Source organism: Pseudorasbora parva, chromosome 20, assembly GCF_024679245.1.
Source record: "Pseudorasbora parva isolate DD20220531a chromosome 20, ASM2467924v1, whole genome shotgun sequence".
In the NCBI taxonomy this organism is placed as follows: domain Eukaryota; kingdom Metazoa; phylum Chordata; class Actinopteri; order Cypriniformes; family Gobionidae; genus Pseudorasbora; species Pseudorasbora parva.
In genome coordinates this window covers 32,171,451-32,195,035 of record NC_090191.1, presented here as the reverse complement: position 1 = coordinate 32,195,035, position 23,585 = coordinate 32,171,451, and the positions used below count along the sequence as shown (strand labels likewise).

General features: G+C 36.9%; 1 protein-coding gene and 1 long non-coding RNA gene across 3 annotated transcripts in view; one reads left to right on the top strand and one right to left on the bottom strand.

Moving 5' to 3' along the window:
- Window positions 1-23,585, bottom strand: part of grip1 (glutamate receptor interacting protein 1) — a 312,119-nt gene that overhangs the window by 209,257 nt on the left and 79,277 nt on the right. The window lies entirely within an intron of this gene.
- Window positions 15,125-19,108, top strand: LOC137048682 (uncharacterized). The gene is made up of 3 exons (XR_010899498.1): window positions 15,125-15,261; window positions 17,303-17,435; window positions 18,654-19,108. It is a non-coding gene; the product is annotated as an uncharacterized lncRNA (long non-coding RNA).

Below are 23,585 nucleotides of genomic sequence, written 5' to 3'. Positions count from 1 at the left end.
AGCTCATGACTGTTAATTCTGTCCATACCCATCTTATTATTAAAATATTAATGATGATAATGATGGTTATGGTAAATATATGAAAGATAAATTAAGACTAACATATTTTCAAATGTACTGTATGTATGTATTTAATTGTTAGTTTGAAGCAGAAATCGAAAAATGTGCGATTCCATTTAAATCAAATATTTTTGTTCTTTGAGTCCTGTAAAATAACACCCTGAAACTGTCACACACAAAAAAACTAAACAAAAACATTCTGCAGAATGGCAGAGCATGCTGTTAACCATGATATCTAACTCATATAACCACTCAGTGGGTGGAAAGGAAAAAAAAACACCTACAGGAATCTTAATGATATTTAAGACCTTTCCGAGATGTAAATATGCTGCGAATCACCACTCACAGCACGATAATACTGAAGTGATATGATTGGGTAGTGCATAATGAATATTTATGAAAATAATAGGGATAAGCAGTTTGAGCATGGTCTTGGAGAAAAGTGCTATCCGTTTGAAAGCATGAATATATTGTTTTGTGTGTGGGAGATCATATCACCTTTACCATGGAAACAGCATGTACAGTAGACAAAACCTACATCATTTTCCCATAACGTAAAAGATTAATTGCAGTCAGCTGGTTATCATTACAACACAAAAATCACTGACGCAAATCATTCTGTATCATTGTTTAGGAATTTGTGATAATTACCATATTAACACATGTACAACTAGAAAACTAGACATTTGAAATATAATGATTTTAGTCAAAATAATTAGATTGTGAGAACTGTGTGAGTAAAATATACAGTGTTATGGTATTACTACATGTACCACACACGGGGTTTTTTTTTTGTGAAATTCCATAGGCATAATGTTTTTTATACTGTACAAACCATATTTTTTATGCCCCTACACTGCCCCTGTCCCTAAACCTAACCATTACATGAAACCTTCTGCATTTTTACTTTCTCAAAAAAATCATTCAGTATGATTTATAAGCCTTTTAAAAGGTGGGGACATGGCCAATGTCCTCATATTACACCCTCCCCTGTAATACCTGTTCCATACCCATGTTATTAGCCACATATTACACACGTACGCACACACTGAGTAAATGTGCAGCCCTTTACAATGCTTGCCATCTCTAAATACACTCTGTTAGACAGACCAGGTCTCCTCAAACTCTTACATTAGAGGCCTAGAAATGTCACAGTAAGTGACAAGTAACCTAATAGCACAAAGGGGTATTTAGGTTTAAACAAAACTGTTAAAAGGCCAGTGGAGGTTAAGCCAGCAGCCACTGGAGGTGTAAGTGAGTGTTTCTTGTGTTAAACGTTACACTCCAGGTCTCCCTGCACACGCTAGGCTGGCGGAGTCGTTGTTAACCTTGCAGGTGACCCTTCACTGGCAGGAGATGAGACGAGGAGCCTCTCTGTAGGTCAGTGTGTAACACATGACTCCCTGAAGGGTCTAATGTCCTATAGGTTACTTCACACAGAGGCTCTGTAGCTCTGCAGAACCAGATAAGGATGGATTTGCACAGTTTGCACGTAATGTGTGTAGAATGGAATCCTCACTGGTTTTTGACAAAACAAGAAAAAAACTACTACAGAGAAAATCCAATTAGGAGTCCACAATTGAGCACCAGCATGTTATTTTGGACATTATGGCACTATGAATATTACCAGTCAAAAGTACAGCATTTTATTGGCATGACCAAAATAAATGCATGTCTGCATTTTAATTTATATAGATATTGGGAATAGAAGTAAAAATTGACCATGGTATTAACACCTGATATAATCACAGTACCATGGTCCCAACCACCACAGTATGTTTGTAAAGGGCTTTCAGAGAGTTTGAGGTGAGTTTCATAGAATCACATTCTATAAAAAATGAAGAGTGTTAGATAATATGATTGTAACACACTGCAATTTGCTTGTGTTCCTGGATGCTCGCTCGTGAAAGGATTTGTTTGCCGTGACAGCCAAAGAGTTTGGCAGGGGTTCTCTCTTATCTGTGGCCACAGGTACGAACACGGGCAGCCCTAGGACAGGGGAAGCTGTTCTGCCTTGGAACATTTATTATTTTAGAAGACATGCTCTAGTGAACCCACTCTTATTGTTTGCCCATTGGCCACGGCAGAAGGTTTTGGTGTTCAGTGGGGAGAAAAACATACAAACAATATGACATTTGGAGAGACAGGAAAAATAGGCACAACTAGAGCAGATAGAGGGAAAAAAACAGGCTCCAGGTATCATCTCAGATGCCCTCAAATAACTTGAATAACTAGACATATTTTGACAAATCCCAGCAACATTTCAATATTGCATTACTCAGCCATTCTCATTAAAAATTTATTGTTGGGGTCTTTTATATGGAGGTCTGGGACACATTTTGGCACATGACAGCAATTGTCACTTGCAACAGGGAAGTTTGAGTGACAAAGTATATTGAAGAAAATCAATTTGTGCTCATTCGGTGGGCTTTGTCCAAAACAGCATTTAACAGAAACACAATAGTACCAAGACAAGTGTGGCCAGTAGCCTCAAGCTTAAAGCTGAAGAGACGTCTGTTCAAAATCCTCAAACTATAGGAAGGTTTTTTTTATTTTTATTTAAAAGTTAAAGCTGCACTATGTATTTTTTCTGTCCACTAGAGGGCGCCTTTTCAAAACAAAGGCGTATTTTGAGTGCAGATTCTTGGGACGTGGTCTTCATCTCACAGCCGGTGGAAAACAATCAGGATAGGACTCTGGCAGAAATTATGTTTATGAATGCGGTTAACGTTACTGTAGTATGAAGCAGAACAGGAACGAATGTTGAGGAGCTGAGCAAGGCCGCTGGAGTGATTGTTACACAAACACAAGCAATGGGACTTTTATTATGATGGGACATAGTCGCCGGCGCCATTTCCACTTTTCCGGTCATGAGTATGAGGTAACGCAGCTCTGTTTATCATATTAGATACATTTAAGTGTGTTTAAAATGATGTTATGACGTTACTCTGTGTGTTCGCTCAGCAGCTGCTGTGACACTTGTTTCACACTGCTGAGAGTAAAGCATTTCTGCAGAATAAAACCGGAAACCGAGGGTAATGCAGATATGACGCAATTGACAGCTGACTCCCTCAGACGTCCCAGCTCCTTGATTTAAATAGCAATTTTCTCACAATGTACAAATTAGTCGGAAACATTTGGAATATTGTAAGAACCCAACTGAACAAAATATATAACACTGGCCTAGTGGTTTTCGATTATTTTACTGCAAAAATACTACATAGAGCACCTTTAATAGATTAGCAACCTTTTTTTTTTTTTTTGCAAATTACGTGCATATTCATTTTTCTGGCAGAGAATCATGTAATTCACATCAGTGCTCTAAGATGCATTTCTGCTCATTCGCTAGAGATAAATTCGTCATTACTATTAAATAGCATCAGCACAATGGCCAGGTTTCATATTTCATATTCATATTTTTACGCAAATTTTGGTATTTCACATAAAATAAATGACGGATGAAAGCTCAATGACATTTACAGGCATAAAAACATATTTGCTAAAGACATGCATAAAAAACCTAAAATAAATATTTTGAGAAGCAATCGTTAGATTGAGATTTAATCGTTGTGTTGAACTTCAAAATTGTCACTACGATAAAGCATTTTGTAATCATTTTGGACTGTGGGATTATTGATCCAGATCCAAGCTTTGTCTGCACATTTATGCAGCTTCTGCTCCACAAGGAACACATGAGGGGAGAATCTCATGGGAAGCCATTTACTACCATTCCCCCTCCCAGCACACCCATGCTCCATCGCAGTTTAACCCTAGACAAAGACAGAGGACTCCAGCATCAGACAGTATCATTGTCTGTTCCACATGCCTTACTTTGCTATTCAAAACACACGAGCACACAGACACACACACAGTCCATATTATCATATTACATGCACTGCCTCAGCAACCTGGTATATGGAGCATCTCCGCCACATGCTGCACCATCTGACTCGGTAGTAGGTAGTGTGCAGAGAACACTGGGATCATGATTTTTTTTTTTTTTTTTGGTATACATAAGTGCCATGCCAAATTACAGCATTGGATATGACATGGTGTGACAATTGCCTTTTAACAGGATTACTACATTTCACCATGACATTAGATCCAGCTGTTGAAGACAAATGTGTCATACAAAATGGCAAACATCGACACTTAACCTGTGGTCTCTCCAAAAAGCCATCTTACCGGCTCACACAGGCAGTAAGACAACTTCTGCCCCATGTCTAATCATGAGAAACATGCCACTTTTCTAAGGATGAACTTATAACTGTGAGTGTTTTGTCTTTTTGAGGCAAGTGCTGCCTACTGCCTAAATAAAGATAGAATGATAGACAGACACACAGATGAACGGATGGATGGATGGATGGATGGATGGATGGATGGATGGATGGATGGATGGATGGATGGATGGATGGATGGATGGATGGATGGATGGATGGATGGATGGACGGACGGACGGATAGATGGACTAAAAAAACAGCTGTACACTGTTTGTAGCAATTTGTTTGGAAGCCATGTGAAAAGCATTTAAAATGTATACTCTTTATTTTTATATATATTTTCTTCTAATAAACACAGTATGTTCATGTAAACAGTATAGTATGGGCAGACAGTGTAATGTAAATAGAAACAGAAACTGTGTAAACCTCAAACGGAAGTAGAACATGAATACATTGGACTAAACATTGGACTAAAAACCCAAATCCAGAGAGAGAACTTTGCCTCATTTCAGAATCCAACCACACAAAGCTGCCTCATTTAATATTCAAGTAATTGCAATTGTCACGTTTAATCATTCTATTAAATATAATGCAACTGAAAATGGATAAACAAACACTACTGGCTGCTTTTGCAAAGTACATTAAAAAAACGTGTGCTTAATGAGAGACGTTAATGCTCATGAGTTTTGTTCTAATAGACCTCTGATAACGGTTTCATGGAATACTGCACGAGTTAAATAGAGTTGGAAGAGCTTCCCCAAGATTATTAAATAAAGAACTGCTGGAGGTCTACAGTGACACATGGCCTAGAAAAACATTCAAATGGAAAACGATACGCAGGTTGGGTTTTAATACATCCTAGAGTGCTTTCTCTCAGATGGAAGGAAATCCCTCTGTCCATAAATTTAAAGTCATCTTTCCAGCACAGACTGGTCAATACAAATCACATTTACAACAAAAACACTCTTGCCAACCATTTATATTTCCAAGCCACTTTCATCTCATAATTATGTAAATGCTAAAATAACCGAAGTCTCTGTGCTCCTCTCCACCAACTACGTCATCAATAATAGTCTGAAAGCGTAAAAGATGAAGCATGACACAGGGCTGTACTTGCATTTTTGAGTGAAAATTACATTTTGCACTGGAAGCTTGCTTATTTTTTATACAGCAACAACATTTTAGCTAAAAGCTACATTTCACAGAACAGTGATCTCAGTATAGCAATGGAGAAAATTCACTTAAATGAAGAGTAATCAACACATTAAGTAAACATCTAAAAACAAGCAACAACAAAAAAAACACCATTTCAAACACTATACCAAAAAAATCTGATACAAAATTATTAAATAGTGCATGAATATTAAACATTAAGCATTTCTTGGTAACCTTCAGGGATCATCCAGTCAAATAACTGAATGCTTCCTTCTATGATGAAGGAATGCCTTAAGAATATTTATTAAAACGCCAGCTGATTAGTGCACACTGAGTAAAGAACTCTTTGCGATTAATATTTATAAGTAAAGCCTGTAAAAATGGCATACTACAGACATCTCCAATAAAAAAGGTAAAGAGATATAAATATAGTTACAAAAGTCTGACATTTTTCATGTATATTTCAATATACTGTTAATGACCTGTTAATCCATATTCAATGCATGTTAATGACTAATGGATGCTATAATAAACTGTTATGTGACCCAAAAGTTAAAGGGTTAGTTCACCTGAAAATCCAAACCTGTAAGTTATTAAATATTTTGAAATTATTCAATTCAATTATTTGACTGTCAAAATATATTTTCCAAAGATGGAAAAACAAAAAAACAAAAACACAAAACAAAAAACAAAAAAACTTAAAGGTTTAGAACGACATGAGGGTGAGTAAATAATAACAGAATTTTCATTTTTGGACTATTTGGACAATTTTGAACTAACCCTTTAAAGTCCCACAGTGAAACGGAAGTAGCAAGTGAGTTTTCTTCAGTGCTGTGACGGATTTCCAATTGAAGCGGAATATTGAAAAGAGGGCAGGGTTTGATTTCAGCACTCCTCCTCTCCATCTCTCGCTCATAGCAGACTAACGGTTGGAGGGGAATGGTTAAGGATATTCAAACCCGAGGGAAAGCCATTCCAGACCGGAAGTAACTTTTCAGAGTTTGACTAAAGATTACAGCGACAAACTATTTATTTCTGTGTATTAACTTGCACAGATTAACTGTTGAGACCTGTAATGTGTGCTAACAAAGTAAATATGGTCAATTTTGATTTCATGAGGAGTTTAAGAAGATCAGTGAAGGATGCTGTTTGATGTCACCTTGAAAATATTTAAAAATGTATCAATGAAGGTATCTTGTCTAAATGGTATCAAAGTTAAGAAACTCAAGAACTAACAAATCACACATCAACTAGCCCTATTTTGTTTCTGAATTCTGTACTATTTCTTAATTAAGTTTTTAAATGCATGCTTCTGCATATTTGTGTTGTAATGTGACATTATAAATTACAGCCTGAACTTCGACAGCACCCCCAAAGAAAGTCCTGCAATGGTATCCGGCATAATGGAGGAACAGAAGTAGGGTTAAAAAGAAATCCTTTATTTCTATTTGGACTCAGAAGCGAAAGAGCTCTGAAGCGGAATAAACAAGATTTCGATTCTCCTTTACCTCTCCCACTCTCTTTCTCCTGAATACACCACTTCCTCTGAGGAACATGCACTCACATCCCCTCTCCATCACAAAAGCTCTTTGCTTCAGGAGCTGGCAAATGAAAAATTAACGGTGGGCTACAAAAGGAATCATGTTTTCTGCAGCATAGCATCTTTGAAAAAAAGATTGAACTCATCAATATTCACAGGTATTTTTTTTAAAAAAACACGTAAATCTGATTTGCAATTTATGCAATAGCAGTTCGAGAGGGTCAAATGTTGAACTTCAGCAGACAAATCAATTCATTTGGAATGCGGCATAAATCATTGTAATAAAAATTTGCTGACTGGAAACATGCCGTTACCTCAGACTGAGTTTACAATTTACCGCATAAGCATGAAAAGGAAATGTCAAAGGTCAAAAATGTTCATTTGAAGACACTGCTAAAAGAGTGTAAAGGTCTCAGATAAGATTGATGACTACTTAAAAACACCAAACAAGACGCTTATGTTAACCCACCATTGGAATTTTTCAGCGTTCTGTGTTTTCACTTTTATATAGAAGAGTTTAGAATCTCTGGATCAAAACACAGACAAAAAAGCAGCAGAAACAAGCCATAAAAGCATTGTGAAAATTATGCACTTGGACAAAAACTCAGCTTTTTGTTCGAAATGTAGCATCAGCTGAAGACGCTACATTGTTAAAGAGTTGGATTCTCCTGTGTGTGTGTGTGTGTGTGTGTGTGTGTGTGTGTGTGTGTGTGTGTGTGTGTGTGTGTGTGTGTGTGTGTGTGTGTGTGTGTGTGTGTTTCCACAAGCCCATCTGTTTTCAGAAAGAAGCAGTACAGTGTATCTGTCTTTTATAAATATCATAAACACTAAAGACTCTTCAGCGATATGAAGGATGCAATGCTACTCGAGAGTAACATGAGATAGTAACAGAAACTGTATGCATTAGGTACCCTTTTAAAAAAAAGCAAGAGCTGTTTTAAAACCAGTCTAATTTTGACTCATTTCTTTTAGTGTCATGCTGTGACTAATAACAGATTGATATCACAGAGTTAAAAGAAGCGATTTGATTTAATATTACAGCTCAAAAGGAGACTGTTACGTTTTAAATTAAACACACCTGGCTGGCAAGTTGCATCAATTCATTGCAAGAGAACTATTTGATGAACGTCTGAAATGTGAATGAATGCAGCGTATATTTCAATACATAGATAACAATAAACACACTCCCTCAAGAAAAATGCACATACACATGCAGCCAAACACAAATGGCCACCATTAGTAAAAAATCATTTCCAACTGCCAACAACAGAAGTAGTGAAGAAAACGCTTGATGACTGAAGCTATTTCCTCTGTACTTGATTGCTCTCTCCTCCATTATAGAGCAAATAAAAATCATAGTATTGCAGAAAATGTCTCCATACACCACTCAGAGTTACTCAATGTCTTTTTTTATTCTCGCAAGGCCAGCTGGCGTAAAAACTCAAACCATTCTGAAAGACTTTCTCATAAGGATATGATGACGGTAATTACATCTATACCTTTCCAAAAGGCACAGTACCAGTATCATTAATTTATTCATTCATTCATTCATTCATTCATTCATCCCTGTCCTCTCACTCAATATACCTTTCTTATTAAAATAAAAAAGCGGCTGGGCTGATAGCGAAATGAGAAAGTATGCAGAGGTAAACCGTTTCCCAAGCTGAGTTCCACAAATCATAAATTAAAATGACAAATACATCTTTATTTTATTCACTAAAACGAAGGAACGTGAATTTATAGCTGCGTCAAATCCAAGCGTGCAGTTAAAAAGGACAAAGATAGATTTTGAGGTTTATGTGCCGCAATCTGGCAGAAGCGCAGTACATCTGGATAAAACATGACTTCGCTGTCAGCACCGTTCCAATACAGCACTGTGAAATCATCTAAAGTAAAGTGGAGATGGAAACCTTAGTCACAGAGTCTCTATCGCACATGCCACCTCTCTGACGTCAACCAGCACCAACACTTCTAATTTTCAGAGGTCGTGAGAAGTCAAAGCTTATTTTATATTTATCTGCGCAAAATGGATGCAGAGGTAGCTTCGGAAGCTTTCAAGTCGACAGATGTTTGCTCTCAGCACATTTGTACATGACGATGACGCTTATTTATAAGCTATCTACTTTAAGTCATAGAAAGGGCGAATGTGACTCCCCCTCCCTCATTTGATTTAAGACTTTGGGATATATTGGTTAGGTGAAAGCATCAAGGCTTCAAATATAAGAATAACTCTAAATGCCCCATAAAAAGTAACACAGACACATTTGCGCTATTATTGACGACATTCATTGTAGTCGGCAAGATTTTTTTAATGTTATCTAATGTTCTCTTATGTCCACAAACGCTGCATTTATTTGAACAAAATACATTAAAAGTATATTTTAAAATATTTAAAATTGGATTTTATTCCTGTGATGGCAAAGTTGAATTTTCAGCATCATTACTCCAAATCTTTAGTGTCACATGATCCTTAAAGGGTTATTAGCTCACCCAAAAATGAAAATTTGATGTTTATTTGCTTAGCCCCAGTGCATCCAACATGTAGGTGTGTTTGATTCTTCAGTAGAACACAAATGAAGATTTTTAACTCCAACCGTTGCTGTGTGTAGGTCATATAATGATGTGAATGGGTAACGTTCTACATTTACATTTACATTTAATCATTTAGCAGACGCTTTTATCCAAAGCGACTTACAAAAAAGGGGAGAGTAATAGAAGCAACGAAACAGACAAGGCCAACAACCTGTAAGAGCTGTAAGAAGTCTCAGTTAATTAGCACAATAAATTTTTGTTATTTTTTTTATTGTTTTTTTTTTTTAAGACATCTACAACAAAAACTCACGTACGCAAAATGCCGAACACTGGATTTTGATAGCTATGATAGTTCTATGAGAGCAAAAAAAAAAAAACATGCTTAGACAACATGCACAACGAGCCCTGTGGCTCATGACGACACACTGATATCTTAAGACACAAAACGATCAGTTTGTGTGAGAAATTGAGTATTTATATATGTTTGAGTATTATATTTATATGTTTGAGTATGTTTATATATATATATATATATATATATATATATATATATGAGAAATTGAGTATTTATATATGTTTTTACCTCAAATACAATGCTATATCCAACAGGCTGGAACGCCAATAACACGTCATTAACACACGCTGGATAGACGCACGTCACTTCCGGTAAGGTCTAGCTCATATATCCCATATCCAGAGCGTGGATATTGACCATACCGAAATATGTTGGATATAGCGTTGTATTTGAGGTAAAAAATAAAAATAAAAAATAAAAATAGTATATATATAATACGGCTCGATTTCTCACACAAACTGATCGTTTTGTGTCTTAAGATATCAGTGTGTCGTCATGAGCCACAGGGCTTGTTGTGAATGTTGTCTAAGCATGTTTTTTTTTTTTGCTCTCATAGAACGTTACCCATTCACATCATTATATGACCTACACACAGCAACGGTTGGAGTTTACTGAAGTTTCATCTTCGTTTGTCTTTTACTGAAGAAACAAACACACCTACATGTTGGATGCCCTGGGGGTAAGCAGATAATCATCACATTTTTGGGTGAACTATCCCTTTAAGAAATCATTCTAATATGCTGATTTGCTGCTCAAGAAACATTTCTTATTAATGTTTAAAAATCTGAATTGTATGGAAACCATCATACATTTTATTTTTCGGGATGTCAGGATAAAAATTTTCATAAGAACAGTATTGTAAATAAAATATTTTTTAACATTATAAATGCCTTTACTGACACTTGCGATCAATGCATCTATCGCTTTTTTTATGACAGCTTGCCCCCTTAATCCATTAAAACCTGAGCATCTCATATGTTTATGAACTATTAAAAACAAATAAGATTTGTATAATGTGTAAAAACGCAAAATAGCTGAACTTTCATCTAATAATCTTTGTAAACCACATGATTTAGACAGCTATAAGTTCCATAAGATGAAAACAGCATTGTAAGGTAATGCATTTACAATCCCACTGTAGTGTAATAAATTTAAGAAGTGCTGATACTTTAAGCATTATGAAGAATAATTAGTTACAGGTTGCATAAGATGAAGCCAAATGAAACCATGTGCAATTTCATTTGAAACAGCAAAAGCTAAATCAATAACTATGATAACTGCTTATGGCTTAGTGCAGCACACTCATCCATCATGCCGTGCGATAAAGCCTCGGGGTTTGTGAGGTATCATCTTACTTGAAATAAATTAACGATGGTGTGGAAACCATCTGTCCGTGAACACACGCCTCCTGGTTAATGAGCAAGTTTTTGTGCGTAACGCGGCCTCCCAGCATGGCTTGGGAACGTGATCAAAATACCTCAGGGCCGTTCGCACACTGCTCTGATTCTGATAGGAGGCTCGAATTAGCATGTACCTTTCAAATCGCTCATTCTAGTGACAGCTACTGGCAGGAAACGGCTGGCTCATTAGAGGACGACTTCGGGTGCTGCGTCAGACGCCTGATGCATCCACTCGAACCCTCCAATCGCAGAGGCTGTCGGACTTAAGACATGTTCTGTGTACTAGGGGTTTTCTTTTCCAAAGAATATGTCATATTTCAATGAGAGGATAAGACGTGCTAAAACAAAGCTTTTTGCCACTGGTGACTTCTTGAGCAACACCCATTTTCTAAAGGACCAAGATGATCAATATCCTCTTACATATTTTATTCATAAGCTCTTTTGGCAGTTATTGGCAAGATAATAATGTATTGCATGGGGAGACAAAAACTATGATGCAAAGTTCATACAGGAAAGTTTAGTGAGAAAGGGATAGTAAGTATTTTTTAATAGCCAGTTTTTCATTAAATTGCTAGATTATGAAAGCTTGTTTTTGCCACAGAATAAAAAATAAAAAGGTAATTGCTACTTTTTATCTCACAATTCAGAACATCTTTCAAATCTTTTTTTCCAGAATTGCGTTATATAGGCCCGGTTTCACAGACAAGGTTTAGACTAAGTTAGAATTAGGCCTTAGTTCAATTTGGGCATTTAAGTCACATTTATAAACATACCCTAGAAAAAAAAAATTACTGATGTGCTTGAGACAAACCCATTTATATTTATATACCTTGAAATATGTTCGTGCAAGATTCTTTCAGTTAAAACAGCTCAAACATGCATTTTAGTCTGGGACTAGCTTAAGCCTCGGTGAAAACATGGGATAAAGTCAGAATTGTGATATAAAGTCACAATTGCAAAATATACAGTAAGAATCGCAAGTTATAAAGTCAGAATCGCATTATATAAATTTCCAGTTGCTAGTTTATATCTTGCAATTTTGACTTAATAACACACAGTCAATATTTTTTCCATCAGAATTGGACTTTATAACTCGCAATTCTGAGATAAAAAGTCGCAATTATCTTTTAAAATGTTTTATTGTGTGGCAGAAACAAGCTTCCATACATCAAGATAGATTAAAAAAAAATCCTTCTATTTCTAGCTTCCCTGAAGATAACCTTTTTGTTCAAATAAATTAAAAAAAGAGAAGAGAAAAGAAAAAAAAAACCTTTATGCAATGAATCCATTACTGTGTGTAGGATAATAATGTCATACATGATACTTAATGGATTTCATTCCATTAATAAAAAAGACAAATGAGGTGTCACCACTCATACAGGTCTGTGCGGTTTTGTTTACATTACGAATATTCAGGGAACCTTCCTCCTCAGACAGGCCCGATTTATTTCAATTAAAACAAGAGCATGCTGACAGCAGGCGCTGCGGATCCAGCCTTTCATATGGAGAGCTTTTCATCCATTTGGCTGCTCTGATATAGACACCCGCCAGGACGGACCTGAAGTACAGTCTTCATCGTCCGCTCCCATTACCACAGGTAAGTGAGTGAGTGATCAGAATACAGACAGATAGTGAGGACGGATCAGCTTCAGAATTAATTGTCCGTGAAAAGCAGCAGCTAAAATGATAGACGTTCTAGGCTAATTTTCCAATTCCTTCCCACCGGCGCAGGGACTCGTGCAAACTAAATGTGGCTGATGATCTGGATTATGACAGAGTTGTCAAAAGATTTTGTGGAAATATCTGGCAGTCCATAGATGAAATGTTAGTCTCCTAAAAAACAACAAAATTAAAGGCATTGTATAGTTGTAATGGATTTGAGACCTGTCCAAAGAGTTTAAGTGTGCTTTTCCTTGAAGGCAGTGGAGCAGAATGTGATCTCAGCTAGGAGAAAGAAAAAAAAGTGCTCCTCTAATCGCATTAGCTACTTCACTGCGGTTCAGGCTTGTTGAAGCCTGCATGAAGAACTGAAGACCACCCATATATACCTCCATCGCTGTGCATTTCATGCCTCCAAATCAAACAAACATATAAATAGCCACCCTTCACACACCTGGGTGGGTGGTCATGGACAGGTGTGCAGGGCAGTCAAAATAACGGAAAGTCCGGCAGGCTGTCGGACTGACTTGCAAATGTTTATTAAAAGACCTTAAAAGCATTCATGCCATCAGCACAGCATAATAAATGTCAGAATTTCTCACTCAACCACAAGCTGATCTGATTTTAAACTCGATCAAATCCAGCAAAATTCGATCAGGTCCACTTTGGTTTTACTTGGGGATAAAATAAGATACATTTTTGTTGAATAAGGCGGCGAAAAATGTGCAGCAAGACATTAGCTAGAATTTTTTTCCCTCACACATGCTCACAAATAAATATTTATAATGAATAATTAAATATTTTGGTTATTAAATAATAGACTTTCTGAGTTAAAAGCCCCGTACTCCTTAGCAACCCAGCAGAGATAAGCAAAAGAATAAAACACATTAAATGCAACTCTGTGTATTTTGACCGTGTCCGCTGCATTCATCTGAAAGCTGAGTTTATTTGAATTTTATAATGTAATTTAAATGAAAGCAGAATAGTAACCTAGTGGTACACACTCCTCGCACGGACAAGTATACTCAAGCAAACATCATAAATGGGCAGGAAAAAAACATACTAGCATGCAAGCAAAATCTTACTAAACAGCACACAGCATATCTTGACTGCCTTTCCTACACTTATCTCCTGCTGGCAGTATAAAGTGAGCTTTTTTTTTTAAAAACCAGAGATAAAAATCAAAGCGCTCCCACAGTCCTTTTGTATTACTATCAGCTTATAAGACCAAGAGAGCAGCGACTTCCCCTCTGTCTTTATTTGCCTTTAGTTCCTTTTTTATTCTAAAAGAATATTTTTCAATTAATAAATATATCATATTTATTTAACAGAAATAAATATAGTCTGCTTCAATGTCATTTAAACCAAAACAAAAATCAAAAAATGTTCCATAAATGGCTGGTTCTTGAAATATCATAAGAGCTACTTTTATTCTATATAGATAAGGTTAAATATTTACACTAAGTCATCAAAAAGGTTGATGAACTTATGAGAAATAGCCATCTAATTTCTAATTCAATTAAATATATTTAAATATATATAAAATAACATTAGTGTAATATTTTAAATTATTTAAATTATATGTATAGAATAATTTCTAAAATAATTTCTAAGAATAATTCTAAATGTAAAACAAATAATTGTATTATTAGTGCTGTCAAATCAATTATTCAGTATTAAATCACAGCTAACAAAAGTTATTTGCATAATATAAGTGATATATGTACTTATTTATTATATAATAAAACATTTAATTAATTATACAATAATATAAAAGTTTAAGTAAAATAGTTAAAATAAATATTTGATACATTTGACAATATATTTACATTTAACACTTATACCATATAAAGCCATATAAAACAATGTGTTTAATTAATTAATAAAAATGTATACTTTTATATGGTTATGCCAGTTAAAATATTAAGATCTGCCCACTGTTATTCTCTCTTTATTTAGAAATAGATAGAGGTCAAAGACCTTCGTCAAACACAGTTCAAATATTGGCAGTTTTTTGTTGTTTTGTTGTACTTTATGGTCACTTTTTTTCTTACGGAAAATACTGTGATGGTTTGTTTTCTTCTTTTTTTTACCCCAGGTTTTCCATGGATAAAAAAGCATGCAGGTTTAAAATGAAATATTTTCCTTTTTGAGTGAACTGTCTCTTTAAATGTAGCAGCTGCCTCACTAAACACAAGCTTCTGCGGCAAAGAGAAGTGGATTCTTTGATTCTCTGTCACAAGAGCTAAAAATCGACTGCTCCGGGTCAAATGGATCCCACACAAAGGAGAACCTCATCCTCATCTCCTCTCCTTCTGCCAGTCCTAACGTCACGCAACTGTAGGTAATTTACAGCCATTCCTCAACATGTTGTGGTTTTTATCCATGACAGGGGTAGCACGCATGTACAAGTGAAGCTGCGGCACTCTCCGTCATCGATCTGCTGCGTGGTGTAACACGGGTCGGATTGTAAATCAGTTGGCCCGGCCGTGAAGGACTGGTGAAGCCGTCTAACACGGCAGCGAACACACACAGCGAAGGCCATTCATCATCTTGAAATGAGAATGAGGCTATGCAGCGGCACTGTATGCATGCTCTGAACAAACACTAATCTATAAACGCCCTCTTAATCAAGACAGATGGATTGATTGATGTCATAAAGAAATATAGCATGCTGTAAAACGGCTTCTCGTGATTTTAAACATCAGGATAAATCTGAATTTACTTTGTGACTGCGTCTTCCAAACGTGGCTATAACAGGATCTGCAGTTTATTACAAGGATTCCAGGCGACATTTTAGAAAAAGTAAGAGATAGATGACAATTTCACCAAAGTTCTTTCTGGATATCATTAAAATGTCACCTTCATTCAAACTGGCTTTGTTTCCCATGTTAGATCAGGGCTATATTGCTGACGCATTAAAGTCCCAGTAAAACGGAAGTAGCAAGTGAGTTTTCTTCAGTGGTGTGACGCATTTCCAAATGAAATAGAATATTGAATAGAGGCCAGGGTTTGACTTCAGTGCTCCTCATCTCCATCTCTTGCTCATAGCAGACTAACGGTTGGAGAGGAAGGGTCAAGGATATTCAAACCCAAGCCGTCAAACTGCTAGCCTGACAAGCCAGACCCACATCAAGATGTTTGGTCTGGAAACTCACCATTGGCAGGGCTCAATCCGAGGGGCGGGATAAACGGTTGTCTTTCAAACAATTGCACGCAATTGGATAGCGCTACAACCAACCAGAGCAAAGTGAAGCAGAGCTAGTCGATTTAATAAACTTTCGCCATATCCGGTCGACAAAACCCAGAACACATCTTGCCTTCTTAAGAATGACTTCAGTGCCGTTCTTTGTTCTTTTCTCAAAGAAAAACGTAACTTCAAGTCTTCCACAGTCGTGGCCAAAGCCGATTCAAAAGACCGCCGTTCGCCAGCTTCTTTGTTTACAAGTAGCACACAACTCTGCCGTCATTGTTAAGCCTGCCCACCAAATCTATACACGATGTGATTGGCCTGACCAGAGTTTGTTTTTTCCAGCTCAGAAGTCTATGGGGAGTTGCTAAACTACACTTGTGGCAAATTACATTTGCTGCCGCTATGGTGCGACTGGATTTCTAGGCTATCAAACTGCCGTCATCAGAAAGGGAACGCCATTTCAGACATTTTCAGATTTTTTTTTAAAGATTACCGCAACTTTTTTTTTCTGTGTATTAACTTGCAAAGATCAACTGTTCACCCTAACACCTGTAATGTGTGCTAAGTAAATAGGGTCAATTTTGATTTCATGAGGACTTTAAGCTAATCTTGTAGAAACACTGACCTCTTGGCATGCAAGAAAAGACAAGAGATGTGCTTGTTAAAGAAAAAAAAGAGTTAATCACAAATCCAGTGGTTTGAGTGGAGGGAATATTCCCTTATTGTAAAGAATTTTAAATGAATAGAGATAAATTGCAGTAGTGCCTTGGTGGACACCAATAAGCCGATAATTGTTTCCCAATGGCCAATAATCAATAAATTGTAAAATACAAGGGATATATCTCACATTTTATTAATCTCCAACATATAATAATTTCGAAGGCTTTTCAGTGTTTATGTGGCCTTTTGTTTACTCCTCAAATCTCAGTATATGGAAAATATTTCTAAAACTTCAAACAGACTTTGTGCAACTTGCTAACGTAGATATAATAACATAAAACATCATCGGAGGGAAATCCAGCGCTGATGTTTGTGTTGCAGATGGATTTACAAGAAAACAATATCCCACAGGAAAGTACAACAAAGCCTTCCAAAACAGATCTTAAATTATTCACTCGCAGATTTATTCCTCATTTCCTATGTGTGAAATTACACTGCAAATCAAAGAGTGACCTTATTCTTCACCAGGATTTTGGGAGCATCCCAACCACACGGATGAAAGCAGGAGTAGAGCTGTTGGTGATGCACGGCGCCACCTAGTGGCCATCATGACATACTTCAACATGATTGATGACTGATGCCAACAGTGGAAGCATAAAAAGTAATACAAACCACAATAAATCTCCTTCAGTCACTGAATAAGGCGCATTAATATTCCAATCACAGCGTGTTCAGTTTGCAGGGATCAAGAATGTTTTCTGTTTGCCATTGTTTTCCCATCAATCCCATTGAGTAATATTTGTAAAATGTTTAGTATAATTAAAGTACAATTAAATGTATTTATTAAATACTACATGTACATTTAATAAATATAAAATCTAATTTAATTCTAATAAAACATTACACTTGTTATAATTACAACTAAAGCTTACAATAAACAATTGTTTTATGCAACTTAAAGTCGTAAATTATCTAAACATTTCTAAAAGGGAATTAAATATAGGTATAATAAATATTAAAATATAGTAATAACAGTTTTTTATGTTTTAAAAGACATGAGAGGAAACAAAGGTGACCTACTTCACAGAAACTGAGTGGCTAAATGAAACAGAGACTAGTGGGCGAGCAGTTGACAGTGGCTTAATGGAGACACTGCAGAGTAATCACAGTGTCAAGAGGAAGACGTAATGACCGCCAGTATCTGTCAGAGTGTGAACACACACACACACACACAGACACGGCGGCCCTAATGGTCTGCACTGTAATCCAATGTCACCCACCACACAACCGATGACAGTTAATCTACGGGAATATTCTGGGAAAATGACTACTTTGTCAAGAAGAGGCCTCGGTTCAGGGTGAATAAAGGGACAGGATGTGAAAATACACTCGAGACGCAGTTAAAACGGCAGACCAATTATTTCACTACAGCATCCGATTACAGAGCAAGTATTTCATTATTGCAACCAATCTTCTGTAACAACTTGAAATGAGAAGATAATTTATTTCAACTGGAGATCCACACACACTAGATCATACAGGCTAAATAATTTATAGTGTAAATAGAGAAGGGTTGTAACCAAGGCAGACACTGAGTGGGATACATAGGCTCAACAGTAATTATTTTATTCATTCTAACAGTTATCCTATCCTATTTTAACTGGCCCCATGGTGCATTATATAAATATCCATTGTTATATCATTTTTTTTTTTTAAAGTTTAAAAATATGTATGTAAATATAACTACAAATCCTTTATAATAACCACATGGTCCTATGTGTCATTTGTAATTTGTATATTGCAAAAGACGCGCATCTTTATCTGTGCCATGCTTTGCTCTAAGATCTATCAGTGGGATTAATAGTTTGCCTCTTCACAGCCGTGGATGAAGAACGCCATCTAGTGAGAGTTCAGAGAACACAAGCGGGGCTGCAGCACAACCCTCTACGCCTCAGCACCCCTGAGAGATGGAGGAGTGGACGAACAGGAGCAAGAGGGCCGCAGATCAGAGTTAGAGGGCTTACACAGCAGGTGGACATGTGAAACCAGTATACCATATGCTAGAAACACCCCTGCCGAAAGCCGAAACAGCTCAGAGCAGCTCAAACCATTTTTTTTAAACATCAAAAGGATTCAGATGGAAATATGTGGCATCTTCACTGGAATGTAGGATATTGAAAAGAAAGTAAAAAACCATGACCTGCATACTGTTAAAGGTCCCTCTTTATATTTGGTGTCTTGTACTAACATTGAAATGAATACTTTGATACAATGAACTTGTGTACATGATTTTACATTTTACTCATATTTAAAACCTTACAGCTGTAATTAAAGGTGCACTATGAAGTATTTTTGAAGTAAAATATCTAAAAACCACTAGGCCAGTGTTATATATTTTGTTCAGTTGAGTTCTTACAATATCCCAAATGTTTCCAACTATTTGTAAATTGTGAGAAAATTGCAATTCTAACCAAGAAGCCGGGAAGTCTGAGGGAGTCGCCTTTTAATTGCGTCAAATCTGCGTTACCCTCTGTGTCCGGTTTTATTCAACAGAAACGCTTTACTCTTAGCAGTGTGAAACAAGTGTCACAGCAGCCGCTGAGCGAACACACAGAGTAACGTCATAACATCATTTTAAACACACTAAAATGTATCTTATCCGATAAACAGAGCTGCTCCTCATACTCATGACCGGAAAAGCGAAAATTGTGCCGGCGACTGTGTCTAATCATAATAAAAGTCCCATTGCTTGTGAGCAGTGTTTTCCTCAACAATCGCTCCAGCGACCTTGCTCAGCTCCTCAATACTCTGTCCTGCTCTGCTTCATACAACAGTAACATTAATAACTGTATCCAATAACATGATTTCTGCCCGAGTCCTATTACGATTCTTTTCCACCGGCTGTGCGATGAAGACCAAGATTCTGCGCTCAAACTTGGCGTCATCAAACCACACCTTTGTTTTGAATAAGCGCCCTCTAGTGGACAGAAAAATGACATAGTTTCACTTTAATTTCTGCAAATACATCTATAATTAAAATGTTTACTTTTCCTTACCTTTTAATCCACCCTTAATCCAAACTATACCAGCAAACATGTCCATAACCATACCTGGGCCGGATCCCACCTAAAGAGCAGCAAACGTGTTTTGCAATACAATATGTACTTCATACTTATTTTTTAATGAAAGTACATAGTAGTTAAGGACAATTGGTATAAAGCATGACCAACAAAAAGGGTTTAGCATTAGATTTTCACTACCGAAAGGGATTCCATTTAGACCCAAGAGCATCAGTCAGGTCAATTGGTGATGATGGGCGATGAGCTTTGGCTCACAGTCTGCATTCAAATTCATCCCAAAGGTGTTCGGGGGGGGTTTAAGTCTGGGCTTTCTGCCATACTAGTGCAAGTCTGTTGAAGTTTAGTCGTCAAAGCTTAAGGCTGGTAACAAGAAGATTGCTTGTTTAGCAAACAATCAACAACTGACCCCTTGAATGAGTCACTTAACCTCTGAATGCTTCAAGATTGTAAGCTCAAGGCATAACCACATCTTGATTACCATGTGAAAGTTAAAAACTTGTTTAGGTTACACTTTATTTTAAGGTGAGGTAGTTACATTGTACTTACTCAAATAAGTACAGAGTTATTTTAATTATCTACATGTAGGTACTATAGAGTTGGAACGTGTAATTAGGTCACCATAAAATGGAGTGTTACCTTTGTTTATTCTATGTATTTTTGTAACAATGTATCTCATATGTGCACTTCCTAAAGTACAGGACGTGAAAGTGAGTGGATGAAATTTAATTTAAAATATTTAATGGAGTCACCAGCATGGGCATAAATGATATAAAGTTGTATAACATTGCCATTTACGTCAGCAAAATACTGCTAAACATTGACAAGTACAGTTTTTATATGCCAGTGTTGTTGACTAAAGAACTATAATGCATGAAAAGCTTTTTTGCACAAAAAAAACTGGGAACTAGGCTATTGTGTCAGAAAATAAATTCTATATAAAAAGCAAATAGTACTTTGACAATAGTACTGCTATATCAAATTTGTTGTCCATTTTGTAAAAACTAATTTGAAAAAATACACTGAAAGCCTTTCTGCAAATCCAGCAGAGATGTTGAACAAAGGAAACAGTGGAGATGCTACTTTAATCATTTGTCTCTCTTAAAATTCTATGTCCCTTGAGCTTTGAATGAAAGCATTATCTGCATAGATAGTCAAATTACATGTTACTTTGCCTCTACTGCCTGCCTGCCTGCCTGTCTGACCGTTTAAAAGGATCAATACGTCTAGTTCTCTAAGGGCCACAGTTGTTTCGGTCACTTTCCAATATGCTCATTCTGTTTCACTCAACGTGTCCGTTGTGCTTTCTATTTACCTAATTGCTGTCTCTTGCTTTGAGAGTCTGAACAAGAACATGTTTTAGTGGTAGCTGTACAAGTCAAAATACGCTCAAAATAGGAGCCTACATTGGCTACCCACCTATCTGCAGGTGGCAGTGTACCAGTCACACATAAACCTCTCTCTGGGGGGGATTCTGGAACATTCTCCAAACACAAGGCTCTGGGGAGATGCTACTGCATGCTCAAAATAGTCCAGACTTTGACTTTCTCAGCTTTGATCAACACTACTGGACTGCAAGGCAGGGAAATTCAAATTGATGGAACTATTTTAAATGCCAAAAATATTCCAATCTTTCTCCAGCACCATCTTATACTGTCCATTCTCCAGATGAATTGCTGTTTTTTGTTGTTGTTGTTTGTTGTTTTTTACAGAAATGTGCCTTAACTGGTGTGATGCAACACCTGACTGGGCTACCAGTTTATTGAGGCTGGCTAAAGAAGAAAAAAAGGGGGAAAAGTCTGCTTACTTCAAGCCCAATCTCATCTTCACACACTCTACTATCACTCCCGCACAAGCTCCGCTTTATCTCTGGGCGTGGAAAGAGCTTAGTCTGCAAAGGAGCGAAGGCGGGAAAGAGAGAATAATATGACAGGAAAAGGTAGAGATGGAGGGGGTGGATTTAAAGAAAGAAGCAATTTCCTTGCTTTTAATAGAAGGAATTATACCCATGCCCACCATGTGGCAGGAATCCCTGTGTGCTTGCCAGCTTATACCTGCAGCCACCGCTTGATCCGTAGCACCAAATCAAGCATTCTTGCATGAAGCTGAGAGAAGAGCTCATTTTTAGCAGGGGAACAAATGAGCTTCAAAATGAACTGAAAAACATGCCCTAACTACATAGAATCAAGTGTGCTCTTTCCTTTTGTATCCTCACCCAAGCATATACTGCAGACAAAGTTGGACGGAGAACAATTTCAGGTTCACTACTGTTCTTGTAAGGAAATATATATATAGACTCAATGCCATACTTTCTGTCTGCCAACAAGCAAAAAATGAACATCCACTTTTGTGTGGTCTACATATTGAAATCTACGAAATGGACACTTAAACACCTGACCTAGTCTCCAAGGAGAACTATTTATCTTTCATAGTTTTATTGACATTCTTTTTGTCTACAATAGTTATCCGATTCATCATGTAAACTCAAGCATGCAATTGTATTCCTTATGTAGCAATTTGTGGCATATTACAAGTTTAAAGGACAGTTTAAAGTAATTTATATATGTAATATAGCCTACCACAGACCTTGTACAAACAAATCAAAAATGCATTTCTAAAGCATGAAAGAAATACAAGAGGAATGAACTGCCTCAAACATAAATAAATGTGAATCCCAAAAAGGTTATTAAGGATGGACTTAAAGAGTTAGTTCAACCAAAAATGAAAATTGTGATTAATGACTCCCCCGTATGTCGTTTCACACCCGTAAGACCTCCGTTCATCTTTGGAACACAGTTTTAAGATATTTTATTTTTAGATCGAGAGCTTTCTGTCTCTCCATTGAAAACGTATATATACAGTATACTGTACCTTTCCAGAAGGACCAGAAAGGTAATAAAACATCATCAAAGTAGTCCATGTGTGACATCAGTTGGTTAGTTAGAATCTCTTGAAGCATCGAAAATACATTTTTGGTCCAAAAATAACCAAACCTATGACTTAATTCAGCATTGTCTTCTCTTCCGAGTTTGTTTCCAATCTGCGGTTCGTGACTGCACAGACTATAAACTAAGCTCTTGCGCACCAGATAACACATCAGCAGTGTCACGCGTATAGATTGTGTAAAAAAATTGTAATTTTCGGGTGAACTATCCCTTTACTATCACTATACAATTGGTGCATTTCTACAACAGCACAAGTCCTTAAAAACACTGCTTTTTATCCTTCATGGTCTCATTTTCATTGCTGTAAACATGGTGTGTCCCTGACTATTAACAACATTAAAACAGTAAAGAGTACAGCCTTCAGAAACCAGAAAATGTTTGAGTGTGGAACAGAACTGGAAATGGATCTGAGCTGGAGTCCTACATGAAATCTTCCCCAAAATAACAAAATCAATCAGCCCCATACTGTAAAAGCTAATTTTACTCCCAATATATTGATGTTAACATCCTGATGGGTTGCTTGGGCAATTAAGCTGGGCTAATTCACAGCAAGCTAGTCAGGATTGGGGATTAATGTCTATATCCACCTACTAACATCCGCCTGACGTCTCTCCTGTCTTGCACCTCCCGAAGACGCAGGGTTACAAAGACAGATGCCAGGATGGACATGGGCTTTCAAATCCACGCCAACCGCAGACACTTCCCTGGAGAGCTATAAGGTGGAGGAGGAGGGAGATGGGAGAGGACAGGTGGTGCACCTTGGAGGGACGGGGTGACAGGATGGGAGCA